The 13,848-nt window shown below is 37.3% G+C and overlaps 1 protein-coding gene and 1 long non-coding RNA gene across 11 annotated transcripts in view; one reads left to right on the top strand and one right to left on the bottom strand.

Annotated features, from left to right (window-relative positions):
* The window catches only part of CACNA2D3 (calcium voltage-gated channel auxiliary subunit alpha2delta 3), a 946,725-nt gene that overhangs the window by 366,013 nt on the left and 566,864 nt on the right, over window positions 1-13,848 (top strand). The window lies entirely within an intron of this gene.
* Window positions 5,221-13,848, bottom strand: part of LOC111091311 — a 31,179-nt gene continuing 22,551 nt past the window's right edge. Inside the window, exon 2 of the long non-coding RNA XR_005374882.1 lies at window positions 5,221-5,425. This is a non-coding gene — a long non-coding RNA (uncharacterized LOC111091311). The remainder of the gene's footprint in view (window positions 5,426-13,848) is intronic.

Below are 13,848 nucleotides of genomic sequence, written 5' to 3'. Positions count from 1 at the left end.
TCTGGGTCTGAGTAAACCATGTGTGCTTTTGTGAGAACCTATAAAAGAGAAGCCTTGGAGAAAATGGACGTGCATGGAAGAATGCACGTCTTCTTAGATGAAGGTTTTGAAGCTGTGAAGCCTCGATGCCATTAAGTGCAAGTCTTAACAGCTTGGATGCCAGCCCCATTGCTATCACTGGGGTAAGCAGGTCTGCGCACGGGCTCTGGGTTTATTGCTACAACAGTCCATTAGAGCTGATCAATTGTTAATCTGGGTTCCACTGACCTCTTGGCAACCCTTGCCAGTGGATTGTTTTTATCAAAAAAATTTCAGACTATCGTCTGCTCACCGTGAAATAATGCTGAGGATGCCCCTGTGCTATTAGTTCAGAGGGAGCTGGGAGTCTTTTCCTACAGAAAAAAAAGTACTTTTGTAAAAATTTCCTAAACTTTGTAGCTTTGAGTCTTAGCCCCCCTGTTCCCCAAATCGAAAAGAAATGGTGGGTCTGCCTCTTCTTTCCATTTAGGTTGGAGCCTTTGCTTCATTGTAACATTCATGTGCTTTGAAAGTGAAGAATTTACTTTCCACTGGTATAATTATTACTTGTTATCAGAAGAAAGTCATGCCTCCTTTATTATCAGGGTTTTGTTTTCCAATTAAATTTTGTCTTTATCTCTCCAGAGGTTGACAGTCTTTCCAGAGGTTGACATTTTTCTCATGGGCTTATGGCCTTGACATCAGCAGTCACCTTTGGAAAGGTTCTCTAACATGGTATTAGCTTATTCTTAACAAGAGCTATATTGGGGCAACAGGCAAACTGCAGCTTTTGGAAGGGTAGTGTGGGCAAACAACCTATAATACAGCGCCCTCCATGGAAACCAGAACTACCTGGTCGTCTTTATTGGCTGAAAGACTTTATTGTTCAGCCCTCTCCCTTGCTTGTCCCTCTCTATGGATGGCCTGTGGGTTCTAGATGGGTCTTCTCTTGGTTTTGTTTTTTACTCTCTGATATCTCTCCATTTGGGCAATTTACAGTTATAATTGATATGAACAGAGGCCTTGTTAAAATGGCATCTTTGTTTTTTTATTTTGTGCTTTGAATTAACGTAGGTTTTTTTTTTATGTAAAGCTCATATGAAATTGATCATTGTAATGAAAACAGTTGAGAAAAAACCCTGTGTCTTAATTATAACAGGGTTATTTTAGTGTTTTGCCCTCATTATTCTGATGTCAAACCCAACTCAAGGTGAGGATGGAGTGATGGGAGCGGACCCTAGCCCCGATTACCCTATCCATTGATGAATTTCCAGAAAACCAGGTCTACAGATGTAATATAATTTGGAGATAATGCTTTCCCCTTCTTACTTACTCTTTCTTTTTGGGTTTTTCCATTGGCAGCAGAGAAGATGAAAAAAAAGTCCTTTTGACAGTTTACTAAAAACCTGCTTATCTTTGAACCGCAAACATATTTTCTTTGAAAGCTGTCTCCAATAAGTGCCAATTGCACAGAGCTGGTGCACAGCAGAAAAAAAATGTGGTTTTGAATTGTGTATCTTGCAGAAGCGTTTTCCATTGCAAAGTTTTCTATAATAAATTTTCTTTGTTATTTTGTAAGTAATAGGAAAATAAAAAGCCTGGTGACATGCAGAAGGATAACAAAAGTATGAGTGGGAAGGAGCTGGGGAATGCAGTGTCTTGAACATCCCCTCCTGGTCATCTTCAAGCCACAGACATCTACCTTGCAAATGCAATGGCCTAATTGCAATGCTGGGATGAGCGGTTCAGAGTGGGAAGGATGCAGAGACCATGATGGGAAATCTCCAAGTGGGACAGCTGGTGGTACGCCATACTCCCAGGAGAAGCTTCCCACTGCTGCCTCCTGGACATACCTGTGACCCTGGGAAGTCCCTGCTGAGGGAGACCAGGTGAAGGGAAGGAGTGGCTCAGGACCTCTGGGGTCCTCCACTGTAGGACACCTATATCATCATTCACTGGGCTTTCCTGGAAAGGATTAGAAAGGGCAGTGGAGCAGCAAGCAGCAGAGCTCACCTTTTCCCTGGCAGCATTTCCCTGCTGGCCAGTGAGGCTTTGCCCTGGGGAAACCTGCACCTTGTGGATGTGAGCAAAAGATGGGTTTAGTAGAAGTTCTTTCTGAGCAGAGGAAATCACGATCCTCATGGGCTTTTTTATGTATTCCTTTCAAGCCACAATCCATTCTTGTCCTCTTTGCCTGAGTGAGGAGTTCTGTTCATTCAGAGGGAGGGAGCACAGAAGACCCAGACCCCAGAATTAGAAATGGTGCTTTTCGTGGAAGTAGTGAGTTGACTTTTTGTGCATAAACAAGAAACAAAGGGGTCACATCTATAGGAAAATAGATGAAAAGAGAAGGAAATTTTTCATTCTTTCTATTAAAATAAACCCCCCTCCCTTTCTGATCTAACTTATGAGAAGATGCCTATTTCTTTTCTTTTTTTTTATCAGCTTGGCAGGGGGTCACAGTTAGTCTTCTGTATTTTAAGATACATTGGATATTTCTTAGTTAGAGGCCATATGTCATTTATGCACAAGACTGATGTGTAAATAACTTCCCCAGAGTCTTCAGGTGCAAACATTTAAAAATTAAAGTCATTTCTGCGTTGTCACATACACACACACACACACACACACACACACTGTGAAGGCATGCTATGTTTTTTGTTCATTTGGCTAGAATGTTGTAACTTTTCATAAGGTCAATGCATGACTGAGCTTTGTGTTGATCAGTTGTCTTGTGTCCACATGTTATGCACAGGACCCTGACTATTGGTCACGTGAAAGTGGAAGAAGGGGTGGCAGGTGGAGCCTCAGCTTGACCCAACACAGAGAGCCCTGGCCTGGAGGTCTAGAAATGTAGACTCCGGTAGCTCTTGTCCCACTTGGACCATTTATGTGCTCAAAGATCAGCTGCTGTGGTCTCATTGCTTATCCATGAAATGACATCTTGTCATTTCTGATGATTTGTCCTATCTAGATGATTTCTGAGATTTCATCCACCTCTTACGTGCTGTGATAATTCAACAAGTAGCTTTCTGTAACCTCCTCTGTGTCAGGCACTGTGCTGTGGATATGGCCACAACCACAAGCTAAGTTGATGCTGTTCTTGTTCTCACAAAGCACACCGTCCAACAGCAGTGATGTTTATTAAAGCCATGATGACATAAACAATTACTACATTTTACTCATGCTAAACGACATGAAAGAGAAGTACAGGGCACTATCACAATGCACAACTAGCAGACCTCACGTAGTCTGGGAGTTCAAGGGACTCTGGAGCAAAGCCCTCTATAGTGAGTCTTCATTGAATGGAAATTCTAGAGTTCACCTCCGCCACAGCTAGAAGAAATGTCCTCAGACACACAGAACCCATAATATCTTTATTTTCTATAAGTACAAAATTAAAATTATTTTATCTGCTTTCCATATAATAATTCTTATGAACTCTAATGATACTTTATTTTTGCCTCTTTTCTGATGCTTACCATTTTCAATCCTGTTCATTTCATTTACATTTTGCCTCTTTTCTGATGCTTACCATTTTCAATCCTGTTCATTTCATTTACATATCTCTATTTATTCTTTAATTCAACATTTATCCAGGGCTCAGTATATTTAGACCCTGTCCTAGGTTGTGGGACTTCTACAAACTGAGGTGATCCCTATCCACCAGGAAAGTGCTAATCTACCTTCTAAAATATATATATATATATATATATATATATATATATATATATATATATATATATTGCTTTAAGGATTAAGGTGAGCATCCTTAAGTATACAGTGTATCTAGACTTAATTTAGTGCATGAAGTACCACTTCATGTGGAACAAGAACTTTTCAACAGTGTAATTCTACCTACCACCATCCTTTGTGGTATTATAATATATTGTACTTATATATATGTTAAAAATACCATAATAAATGTTACATTTATTTGGCTTTATTTTTGGTTTAATCAACTATTTTCTAAAAATCAAATAAGAAAAAAGACAGCAATATATTTACCCACACATTTGTCATTTCTGGCACTCTGCATTCCTTCCAATGGATTTAAGTTTCCATCTATTATCATTTCTCTTCAGCCTGAGGAACCTGTTTTGGCATTTTTATTTTATTTTATTTTATTTTTACATTGCAGATCTTGGAGCCACAACTTCTCTCAGCTTTTGTTTATCTAAAAATATCTTTATTTCACCTTCAAAAATGAGGGTTTTTACTTTTACTGGATATAGAATTTGACTTGACAGTTTATTATTTTTTTAACACCTTGAAGATATAATCCCATTTTCTTCTGATCTTTAATGTTGCTGATGAGATGTCAGCCATCATTTTTATCTTTCTTCCTCTGTATACAGTAAGTCATTTTTCTTTGCTACTTTCATGACTTTTCTCCTTATCTTTGATTTTCAGTATACAGTATAGTGTGATAAGTAAAGGATGTCTCTAGATGTGATTTTCTTTTTATTTATTCTACTTGGAGTATGCAAAGACTGTTGAATATTCTCAACATCTTTGAAAAATTTTTGACAATGATTTCTTCAAAATTCTATCTACCCCATTCTTTTTACATTTCCTCCTAGAACTTAAGTCACATCTATGTTAGATTGCTTTATCTTGTCCCACAGTTCACTGTGGCTCTTTTGTTTGTTTCCAGTATATGTTCTCTTAATTCATCTCCAGGTTCACTAACCCATTCTTTCTGTAGTCTCTAATCTGTTGCTAATCTTATTTAGTGAATGGTTTATTTTATAAATTATACTTTTAGTTTGAGAATTTTCATTTAATCTTTTTTATAATTTCTATTTCCTCCTGAAATTCCTTATCTGTGAACTGATTATAGTCGTGTTGCTGTTTTGTTCTCAAACACAGCTACAAAGCTGTTTTAAATTTCTTTTCTGATAATTTCTGACCCAGCACCTGGGTAATTTCTGTTTCTGTTGACTCTATTTTTCTTTTAAAACAACTTTTTATTTTTCTTATTCATGCATGTGTCTAGTGATTTTTTATGTATGTTGGACATCATATTTATAGCTGACTGATTTTTATAAATTTCCTCATTGTAACTTTTAAAAAAAATTTTTTTTTAGGAAAGTGACAGGTGTTTTAGTTTTATTGCATTTGTTTCAAATCTTTAACAGATATCAATATTTTTTCTTTTTTTTTCTCATTGTAACTTAATATAGTTCCATCCATGTGATAGATGTTCTAAAAATGCCAAGTTTATTGAATTTGATTACATTGGTAGTAGGAAACATTACTAAAGAGATGAAGAGACAGAAATGATATATCATATATAGCAGGACAGCCAATAGTGATTTGATATTCTGCGTTCTAGCATCACATAAACTGTGAGTACAACATTGACTTCTTTGTTTCAAAAGTACCATATGAGGCCATTTTCTAGCTGAAAGACAGAAAAAAGTACATTTTTGTTGATAACCTTAAGATATAAACACTTTCTCAAAAACATATCATTTTTACAGCTTAATCATATTAGTGCCATTATGTGTTCTAAATTCAAATAAAGGTATTACTATTAATAAACTTAAAGACAAAAAATGCAACTTAATAGCAAGAATAATTGATTTGATTTTGTTTGACCAGTTATCTTACTTTATAGATCAGAAGGGAAAAATTGTATTATTTGCTCCTTTCAAAGTTATTTTTTATTTGCCTGTACATTTCCATATTATTAGAAACCCTCTTTTTTCTTTGCTACTTTTGTCTTTAGAAACTCTGAATCCTTTATCTAATTTCATTAACAAATACACTCTAGTAAAATGCCTGTGTGTTTTCCTCACTGTCCTAGTTTTCTTGCTACAATATTCTTTTTTCTGTTATGACCATGTATATCTTAATTTGTAGATAATAGTGGTTATAGAAGTCTGAGTTATTACTTTTGATAGCACTTTCTTTCCTACCAAAATCATTGGTTCTTTTGTGATTCTTTTAACTTACGGGTTTTCTCAATTGGGCTTTCTCAAAGCTGGGAATATTTATTTAAAATAAATATTTGTTTAAAACACATTTGTTTTAAATAATATATTTTAAACACAATGAAACATTACCAGTTTAAACTTTATTGAACATTCCAATTAACAAATCCTTTTAAAATTTAGTTTCATTGTTTTCATATGCACAGTGTGCTTGTGGTATTTTGAACATCAGCCACTTTGGCTAAAGAGGACATTTTGGGACACCAGGGCCACCTTGCTATATCTACAGTAATGTTAGGTAAACACTTAGTGGTACCTTAATCATAATATTCAGAGTCCCACAGTACATTTCCAGAAACCTTAGTGTCTTTCATTAAGATAGCTAACTGCAGAGGTCATTGACAGACTCCGGAAATTACCTTGGATCTTTCTCCAGAAAATTCTTTGCCAGCAGTGGCAATATCCTTAGGTTGCTGATTTTTCACCAAGGATCTTTGTGGTCTAGGGATTTGGCAACTGCTGTTGATTTTTTTAAGTAAAACTTGAACTTGGTGGCAATCCAGAAAGTAGACAACTCAACAGAAATTTTTCAATCTCACTTAAGCCTCCTGATAAAGCACCTAATATGTTCTCAAATGAATTAATCCTGACCTTTTATATTTTCAGGTTAGTTTGTGATGTAGGTTTTCATAATGCCTACAATATGCCTTTGATATGGTAATCCTAACTCTTCAAGTTAGAACTTCTTTCATGGCTAACAACTTTAGGATATTTCTCTTTGCCGGTTAATTAATATGAGTAGTAACAATGATAAGAAAAATAGACACCATTATGAAATATGTATTAAGTGTAAGCAGTGACTCAAGTGCTTAACAGACATTATTTCATTTATTTTCCTCTTCATCATCCTGGGAGATAGATACTATTATTATCTCTGTTTTACATATGGAGAGACAAGACTAAGAGACCACGTGATGTGCCCAGGGTTTTACAATAGTGGGTGGATGAGCCAGAATTCATATTCAAGTCTGATGGCTCCACAGACCAATAAATTATGTTGGGTCATGGAGCCACAAGTTGTAATACTGACCCTAATTTACACCAGATAAAATCTTGTAAGGAAATAAATTTAAGATGAAAGTTACCAATTATTGAAAAGGTCTACCAAATTTTTCAAGAAGAAATTCTTTAAAGAAATTCTGACTCAGAAACCTATGAAATGAAAAAAAAAATCTCTCTCTCATTCTCTCTCTCTCTTTTTAAAGATTTTATTTTTAAGTAATCTCTACACCCAACATAAGGCTTGAACCCACAACTGAGAGATCAAGAGTTGCATACTCTTGCATACTCTACTGATTAAGCCAGTCAGATGCCCTGAAAAATATCTGTTAATAAGATATAAGGGCTTGATAAAAATGATAAAACACAGCTTGACTGATATTATTAGAAACACATGCATAAGAGAGACCCTTCCTTGTTTGGAAATCAGATCTATCCTCTCCATAGTAACTGGTGTGACATTTTAAAATGTAAATAGGGTCAGGTTATGTAATTGCTTACACTTACACTTTGCTCATACTTAGAATGAAAAATGTTCCCTCAGAGTACTGTACAGCCTGCCCAAGATGTGGATTAACAGCTACCTCCAACTGTCTTTGTGTCTGCTCTACTTCCTGACTCACTTTCTTCTGTTCATTGACCACACTAGTAGGCTTTCGTTGTTATTTTTCTGTCTCCTCCCGCAACAATAAGCTCCATGCAGGCAGGCACCTGACGTTGGTTGACAGGTGCTTTTGAGAATTAACTGAAATTCATAATAGTAATGTGATTATTAAAAGCCCTGGTTGACTGATGATCACTATAATGCATTGTCAGTAATTCATGAAGTTGTCATCTGTTTAATTGGAAAAAAGTCTGATCCTTCCTTCAAATAAATACTGATGGCTTGGCCAGACGTAATTCAGTATTTGCTGTAATATTTAAAGATGTTTTCATATATCAATGGCAGCCTTTTATTAAAAAGTTGGCTTTTGGTGTCACTTGTTAATAAATTAATGAATTTGCTAATTTTCTCATCTAAATAGTATTTTTCTGCCATTCAATGTGTAGTTATAAATATATGAATATATTAATTAATTGTAAACTAATTATATTTAATTAATATTAAATGAGTATTTATCAAGTTATTTCATTAAACAGATATGTAGTTGTAGAGAAAATATGTTTAAAATTGGAAAGGAGAAAAATTAGAAGGGAAACATGCACTTAGAACTTGATTCCTCTTTTGGGCAGGTTCCCACCCACTTTCCTATTTTGCAAAATCAGAGCTACAGGTACAGTATGTCTGTGGTAGGGACACTGTATACTTAAAGTATAAGTAGGAATTTTGAGGGAGACATAATCAGTTTCTAAGAGTGACTGTTCAACAGCAAAAATGGTTGTGATTGGAAGTCATCTGAACTTTGTATCTACCAAAAAGTGAACTTCTAACGATGTCATCCCCTTAGAATACCTTTAAAAACTTTAACAGTCAGCCAGCCCCTCATGGAAAATCCTAGATCTTACATTGCACTTGTATAGCAAAATCAAACAACCACACACAAAAAAATAAACAACATTGAAAACAAAACAACCTTTCTTATGCTGGTAGTCATTAATGGGGGAAAGATAATTATCTTCCTTGAAGTATTTCATTAGGTAGCCAGGGGCCTGGAAGTTTTGCTAATCAACTGTGTGACCTTGGGAAAGTCACATGACCTGTCAGACTTCAAGTTACTTCAGGTCACAGGGGAGTGGGGTGAGGGGACCTTGATTTTCCTTCTTGATCAGAACTACTTAAGTTGGTGAGGTTGGGACATTTCACATGGTATGGATAGCAGTCATTTCTCTGTAGGTTGCATGCTCATTCTTATGGGAAATCCAGCTACTTCTACAGCAAAACTTTGTCCTGAGGGAAACATTTCTGAGAAAAAAATTCTCTTTCTTTTTCCCCCTCCTTCTAAATAGATATATACTCCCTACTTTAAACTTGAAAAAGGTAAATTTCAAGAAAAGATTGCTTGGTTGGATCATTTTCAGACACCCCATAAATAATTTTATTATTTATGTTTAAAGAGATTCTTATGAATAACATAGAAGGAACTTTGTGTATGAGTGTGGGTGCACATGTGCACATGTACCTGTACATGTATGCGTGTGTATGAGTGTGTGTGTATGTATTTGTCTATGTGTGTCTGTGTGATTTTTAAGAACTTAATTGTGGAACTGAAATGACTTGCTTCACTCTAAACCTTAGTTTGCTGTATAGTTAAAGAAATTCAGAACCAAATCAAACCTTTGCTTTGACTTACTTGGAAGTGATTATGTTGCACATATAAACATATTAATAATATATGTTTCTTCCTAAGAGGTTTCAGGTGGCTGAGAATATACAACACCACGAAAATTTTTTTTCTAGGTTGAAAGCCTTTTGTCTTCTCATTCTACATGAAATTGGCTGAAATGTAGAGGTGGTTCTGATTAAAAGAATCAAGAATAGAGAGGAGAAGGATTTACAGCTTCATAGCAATATTTTCTGAAACTCAGGTCAAGAGCATGATGAACTATGACCAGCTTTAGTCTGGTCAAAATGCTTTTTTTTTTTTTAATTATGAGGAAATGAAAGAGGATTCATTATATCTGCTGATTAACATTCTGGATGAGGAGATGATATTAGCTGTCCAGAGAATGTCTTCTGAAGGCCAAAAGACCCTGATTTGAATCTTGGCTTTTTTCCTTACTAGTGGTAAGATGCAGGGCAAATTTCTTAGCCTATTGGAGTCCCAGTTTCTTCTGTAAGTTAGGTTGGTGATACTCCCATAAGGACGTCAAGCTTCCATGGGGTTTTTAATCACATGGAGTTCAGCACACTGATCCCAGTTTGGGGTAACCATTGTCACCATTGTGATTATTATTTTAACCAATACTCTTGCAATACAGAGATGTTGATTATACTTGTAATTGCATATTTAGTCTCTGCCTCCTTTGCAGACTGTGAGCTCTGTGAGGCAGACACCACATCCATTTTTCAACATTGTGATTGGGGCTTAGGCACACAGCTGGCACTCAATAAATATCTGAAGAAGGACTGAATGACTGGAGTGGAGGAAATGAAGGATCATCTCAAGAGTCAGATACCCATGCGAAAGGAGGTTAAGAAGCATAATTTGCCAAAGAGAAGATGCCAAAGATTGATGCTTCTGGAATTGGAATTCTTTTTTTTTTTTTAAGATTTTATTTATTTATTCATGAGAGACAGAGAGAGAGAGAGAGAGAGAGAGAGACAGAGACATAGGCAGAGGGAGAAGCACGAGGAGCCTGATGTGGGACCCAATCCCGGGACTCCAGGATCATGCCAAGCCAAAGGCAGATGCTTAACCACTGCGCCACCCAGGCATCCCTGGAATTGGAATTCTAGAATTCTTTTGCAGTGGGGGGATTACCCAGACTTGGCATCTGAGCCATTTCAAGCCTCTTTGGGAACCTGGTGGGCTACAGGATTGGGTGTTGCATGTCCACAGAGGGGCTGAACTCAAAACCACCTTGGGCAACACCTGTACCCTCCTGGGTATGCATGGCAGACAGTCAGAGGCCCCTTATCAGAGTAGGCAGAGAGAGAGCAAAAGACCTGGAACAATTTCCCTTCATAATCATCAGCCAGTTTGGGAGCACTAGGCTAATTGTTCAGTTTGGTTTCATTGTTTGTTTAAACAGGTTTCTTTATGTGTCAGACAAGAAACACAAACAGGAGACTGCTGCTAGGACATATTTTCTATTCCTTTTCCAGTTTTTCATTAATGTCTCCAAAGGAAATCTCTCTTATAATTGCCTTAAGTATTGTCTTCATTATTAAATACCAGGCATTTATTATATTCTACACTTCTTTTTTGACTCTCTGTGCCAAATTTTTCTGTGTCCTTCTAAGTAAATAACGACATTGAACTGTAGAGCAGGTGGTTTCTGGGAGCATGCCTTCCCATTTAAATTTTCAGGAACACCACCGTGCTCTTAAAAATGTTTTAGCAGGGACAGATGTCTGGAGTCTCTGGCTTTGTGTGTTCTACTCCAGAGACAACATTAACTATCAGGTTAAACTCAGCAAAATTCTCTTTGATTTGGAGCCACCTAAATAGACTTTACAGGTCTCTTAGGCCATACCCCCAACTGCAGGTTTTAACCTTGAATCTCAATCATACCCCTGCCAGGTCCATATCCTGCCTCAGGATATCATTTGAGAGGGGTTGTAGGATCTTGACTTAGAATCCTAAGATGTGCCTTATACTTTAGACTGTCAGGTGAGGTAGCAGTTGGGGTTTATCACTAGCACATTTAATCCTCACACCATTCTGGCGGAGGTAGGTATTATTATTGCTCCCACTTCAGGAGTGATAATGGATGTTTAGAAAGTTAGCTAAACTACCCAGAGTTACACAGGACCACGTGATGGACCTAAGGTCACAAATGATCTGGTTTTGATTCTATGAACAGAACTTAAATATTACACTTTCCAGAAAGCATCCTTTGTTTATAGGTGTTTATTTCCCGAGTCTTTCTTAGAGCTGGTGTTAATGAGTGATTGGAATTTGTAGTGAATATGGAAAGCAGACTGTCAAGGATATAGGTTGAACTCAGTAGAGTCGGTAGGTGTTGTTTTTATTATTTATTTATTTATTTATTTATTTATTTATTTATTTATTTATTTTTGTTTTGTTTTGTTTTGTTTTGTTTTGTTTTTGTTTTCTTGCTCCATGGGGCTACAGCATTGTCTCTGCAGTGTTTAATGCTATTGCTCCTACATTTTCTGAAGTCACCCTTTACCATCCACAGGATGCTCTTCCCAGGGATAGGGGGCTGTGCTCTTAGATGAAGCAAGAGGCACCTTCTGAGAGATGATCCTGCAGTAAGCTTGTTGGCAGTGTTTGGGGACATTTGTAATCTGCATCATTTCTATACCAATGGCCCTGAGTATGCATTCATTCATTCATTCACTCATTCATTTATTCATTCATTCGTTATTTTCTTAGATTTACCTGCAAAGAAAAGATTTTAGAATATTTCCCTTAACCTTGTGAGAGCAAGCCGGAAGCCAGCAGCAATTTGAGGTGCCTGATACAGTGAGTCAGGTGTGCTGTGCTGTTTGTTTCTTTCCCTTGCCTTTTTCTCTTATCTTTAAGTTTAATAGACTAAAAATGGGGAAAAGACAGAGCAGGTGACTCTTGCTCTTGAGCAGGAGGTCCTCAGGGGTCCCTTGGGAGTGTCTGCTGATGGGATTCAAGTTACTGATGAAAGTCCTTCCACTATGCCAGAATCCAGATCTGATTTGCAAAGTTCACCTAGACTCCGTGGGGGGAGAGCTATTGTCGTATTTGCTTTTCTGGGAGAGGTAACTATTTCCTGCTGCACAGTTATCATGTTGAGGGTTGGGAACCAGGGCACGCTGGCGATAAGGATTTAATGAATACATATGAGAAGAAGAGATTCAGGCCACTGAGCAGCATGTTGCCCTAGGCCACTTCTCATTTCAGGATGGTGAGATATTTAGGGGAGTAAATTTCAGATGATCATGGAAGAAAAAATATGCGAGGAGCCTTGGGGTGAGAGATACATTGTCATCCATGTTTTCAACAGCAGATAGGTAGTCCACATCACTGAGAGCTTTGTGAATCACCTCTTGGTTTTGTCCATTGTCTTTGTTTTTTTAATTCACTTAACAGCTTTAAAACATATGATTAGGCCTGCCCTCGTGCTCATTATTCCCCATGGCAGAGAAGATGTGCTTTTAATTTATTCTTTGCTTCTAATTGTAGTGTCTGCATGTCAGGGTTCACTGGCTAGAGAGAGAGAATGAGCCCTGCTTTTGTAAAGCAGATAATTGAACCTGGTAACGATTACTGTCAGAAATCCCCTGGGGTTGTGCTGGTCCCTGTGCATCATCCCTCATGGTGGTTTCCAGCATCCTTGTGACACTGAGGATTTTCCAAAGGAAACAGCAAATTGGAGTTTGTGCCCTAAAGATCCCTAAGTGCTATGATGTTTGTACCCTTTTCTGGGTTTGTACAGTTTCTGGTGCTAGGGACATCTGAAGAGAATGTTTTCAATTTGGAAATGTTTAAAGAAATGTTTGCAATACAGGCAACAAAGGACTAGTATCTAGGATAGAAACAGAACTCCTTGTGCCGATAACAAAGATACTGTAATAAAAACTCCTTCATATCAATCCACCACAAAGAAGCAGTAGAAAAATAGGCAACAGATATGAGCAGTCAGTTGACAGGAGTAGAATTGCATGGACAAAGAAAAGATGCTCAATTTCATTAGTAATCAAGGGAAAACAAATTAAAGCAGTGAAATGCCATTTTTACTGACCAGTTGGCAAAATAATGGCAATGATGGTTGATGATGATAATGATGATGGTGGTAGTGGTGGTGGTGATATCAGATGTTGGTGAGGTGTGGGGAAATGGGACTCTACTGGGACAGCCACACTGCAGGTCAGGTTTGCAAAAGCTTATAAAACTAAAAATGCACAGACCCTATGAACCATCTACCCCACATCTTTCATCTGCCTGTAGAAGCACTGCAATGCCTACTTGTATGGGAGAGACTGATTGAGACTGTGGCATATGCATGGAATGGGATTCTAGGTACTAGCTAAAAGGAATAAAGCAAATGTACAGGTGATTGCAAGGATGGTGCCCAGAACATATACTAACTTTAAAAATGAAAGGCAGGGTTAAGAATTATGTGTACAATGTAATATAACTTAGATTAAAGAGATCATACAGATAGGGATGCCTGGGTGTCTCACTGGTTGAGCTTCTACCTTCTGCTCAGGGCATGATCCCGGAATTCC

Source organism: Canis lupus, chromosome 20, assembly GCF_011100685.1.
Source record: "Canis lupus familiaris isolate Mischka breed German Shepherd chromosome 20, alternate assembly UU_Cfam_GSD_1.0, whole genome shotgun sequence".
Lineage (NCBI taxonomy): Eukaryota > Metazoa > Chordata > Mammalia > Carnivora > Canidae > Canis > Canis lupus.
The sequence above is the reverse complement of the archived record's forward strand: the minus strand, read 5'-3'. Positions and strand labels throughout refer to the sequence as shown.